At 31.3% G+C, this 3,366-nt stretch overlaps 1 long non-coding RNA gene across 2 annotated transcripts; it reads right to left on the minus strand.

Annotated features, from left to right (window-relative positions):
- Positions 1–1,819: 1,819 nt before the first annotated feature.
- Positions 1,820–3,045, minus strand: LOC133784220 (uncharacterized). 2 transcript variants are annotated; one of them, XR_009871208.1, is made up of 3 exons: positions 3,031–3,045; positions 1,962–2,219; positions 1,820–1,880 (listed from the first exon to the last, which is right to left on the minus strand). It is a non-coding gene; the product is annotated as an uncharacterized LOC133784220 (long non-coding RNA). The 2 variants fall into 2 exon arrangements; XR_009871209.1 differs by lacking the exon at positions 3,031–3,045 and having other exon boundaries at positions 1,962–2,310.
- Positions 3,046–3,366: the final 321 nt, after the last annotated feature.

A 3,366-nucleotide genomic window follows, 5' to 3' on the forward strand; every position in this document is an offset into this window, starting at 1 on the left:
ATAAAACCAACAATAAAAAGAAAAGCAGACACAACACACATAGAAAGAACAAAAAACCAAAAACAGTTTGTATTCCAATTTAAAAGGATGACAAAAATCAGATTTATTATCAATACAAATAAGGGAAATGATAAATCCATGAAAGTTTGTTCTATCTTGAGCATTTTCTCTACAATAATGAATACCTTGAAAGTGAAAAAATAGCCAAATGAACCAAACCTAGCTGAGATGAAAATATGAGATCCCTTTATAAATGCCTCAGTTCCTCAAAAGGTAACAAAAATAAAAACAGGGTCAAGAAAAATAATAAGAAATCAAAACAGTTATTATGCATAGGTTAAGCACACCATATCACATAAAAAAGCTGATGAAACAGAATTATGATTATAAGAAAACAGAGCTTAAACAAGGCAATGTAACAAGACAGAGCACAAAAATTATTGATTCAAATCAAATTAGATTACTGCTCAAATAAAAAAATAAATACTCAAACCACAATATCAATAGCCTACTCATTTTTATTCTGAAACACACCATATCACATATTATTATTATCATTTTTGCAATGATAAAACTAATGAAACGAAATCAATGATTCAGTGATAAACAAAACAGAAAGAGAAATTGAAGGAAAGATGATAAGTAGAGTGAGAATTAGGGTTATAATTGGGAAAAAATATGAGTGGAGATCGCAAAAGTGAAGATTCGAAGTACATACCCATGCCGATGAGAGCTTGAGATTGAGAGAGTGATCGCCAGAAATCGAAGAGAGTGACAGGAGAAATGGATGAGAGAGACAGAGATGGAGAGAGAGACAAAATGGAATGTTAGTATTATATTTTTTGACAAATATATCAAGGTTATTACTAAATAATAAATGTATATTAATATGAGTTAGTTAATTTTTTTAAAACATGTTATTATTTAATGTAATTAAATGGTAATATTATTGTAGTGGCTCTTTCCGCTGTGGTTCCAGGTCTAAAGAAGGTACTTACTGCTAGTTTTATGCCAATTAATTTAGCATGATATGACTATATAATCCTATAAGTTTCTTTTTATGGGATCTCAATACTACATTGTATATATGTAAAGCCATTAATATTTCTCAAATTTGTAAATGATGGTAAACTCTTAACAGATGGACAGGACTTCTGTTCTGGGAGATGCCATCAATTATGTAAAACATCTGGAAGAACGAGTAAAGACACTAGAGGAACAACAAGAAATGAAAACCGAAAACCATAAACCAGTCATCTTGATGAAGAAATCTCTGCTATGTACTGTCGAAGATGATTGAACAAGTATTCAATTCAGAATATATACTTGTAAAGAAGAACTCCAAATTACATTTTTACTTGAACTAAAATGTACAGTAATTATTCACTTCCAACCAAGTTTCTCAAAAGAAGCCTTCTTCAATGAATAAAGACAAACTTATGGAATCATTACATATTGAAATTTTATTTTATCACTATTAATAGGAAAACCAATTTTGACCATTTTATTTAAATCTAACAGTCATAATAAATCACTTTATCGATAAAGCATCAATGTCAAATAAATAACAAATACCATTTTTCATACAAAAAGACCCCTGCCAATAGGGAAAACACCCCTACCGAACTAGCTCCCTATATATTTAGATAGATATTTATTCACACACATAGACAAATTAATATTAATATGCATGTTGCACAGGACCTTCTGATTCAAAGAAAAAAGCCAAGTAAATTTTTGGTTTGGCAACTACCTGGTCAGTCCAGCAAGTTTTGTGCGAAACTCATTGAAGTCTTTTGATTGGCCCTCTGCATTAAGGTAAACATGTAGCTCCTTTTCTGCACATTGATGAAGTCTTTCCAACCCAGACTCTGCCTCACCTGCACAAAAAGCCAAAGTTAAAACTTAAAAGAGGGCAAAACAAAGATAAGTTTAGAATCAAGCTCAATAATACTACTAACCTTGCAAGTACTCAAAGAACTGTCTCTTGGCATGTTCATGCTCTGGTAAATAATATCCATAAGCATATGTCCATTTCAAAACACGCCTGCACTCAACGATCTGAAAAAAAAAATAGCAAGGAAAACATTATTTCATTTCTTCGAGTGAAGAAACTGTACCTTGAAATAAAAGTTAAATTATCTTACCTGAAGCCAGGCCTGTGTTATGAACTTTAGCTGTGACTCAGGTTGGCACTGTATGTCACTCAGCTTCTCAAGCTAAAAATTGAATAAATTGTAAAACTTAGATAAGTAACAATAGGAACAGTCTCAGCCAAGTAAATGTAGAACAGGAAAACAAAAAAAAAATCTGCCTCCCTCCAATCACAGGAATAACACACGGTTTATATATTGAAGATGAATATTGCTTGAGCAAAACAAAAGCAGAAATATCTTATAAATTAGGATAGTTACAACTGAAGAGAGCTTATTTGTTGGCAGCAAAGTTTTTTTTTTTTAAGTGACAAGTAGGCATGAACAGTTAACATACAAAAAGCTAATGTTATAAACAAAATAGGAAAGAGTCGAAATACTGTTCTCTTGGGATATACTTTGCTCAAAAAATAATAAGGCATACTTCTGCAGTGCTATTTCCTTTTCTATTAAAAAAAAAAGAACTAAAGATCTAATTCAAGATTGGTGAACCAAAAGAACAACCACTTGAGGGGCATGTCCCACATTTTTATACATTAATAAGAACATGTGCCTTTGCTAATTAGCAATTGATTGAGTTAAAACTCCATGAATCCTAAAAGAAAGTCGTGCATGGTCAAAACTATCAGCCTCTCAAAAATATACAATAAGCATGAGAGAGAGGGGGGTTAAAAAAACCAATAATAATAATATCCACCTATTAATTTAAGTACTCTACAATTTGATCATGAAACTAACAATATATCACTTACATCATAAATATGTATATATATCACATGAAGAAATCTACAATTTGATAGCACATATCACACTAGATCATCACTAAACTAATAATTGGTTCAGAAAAGAGAAAAAAAAAAGTAATAATAATGCTTACATGCACGCTCTGCAGTTGCTGTAAGTCTGCAAGTGCTTTTTGCCTAGACTGCAATTAGAATGAAAAATAAGAAATCAGACTCCACCATTACGTATATAATAAAAGAGCAAGAATCCACAGTTCCTTGACAATCTAGTAAGGGTCAAAACAACAAATAATATCAAACATCACATTCTATTTGTTAAAACCTCACTACAAAGAAAAATCAAAGTCCAACTAGCTGATAGGAATTAATTGACTTGTTATGAGAAACGGCTGGTATAAAATACTAAAAAAGGAAATAGCCACAATATATATACCATTACCAAGTGTTGTATTTTGTTGACCCACTCTGTC

This window comes from Humulus lupulus, chromosome 6 (genome assembly GCF_963169125.1).
Source record: "Humulus lupulus chromosome 6, drHumLupu1.1, whole genome shotgun sequence".
Classification (NCBI taxonomy): Eukaryota; Viridiplantae; Streptophyta; class Magnoliopsida; order Rosales; family Cannabaceae; genus Humulus; species Humulus lupulus.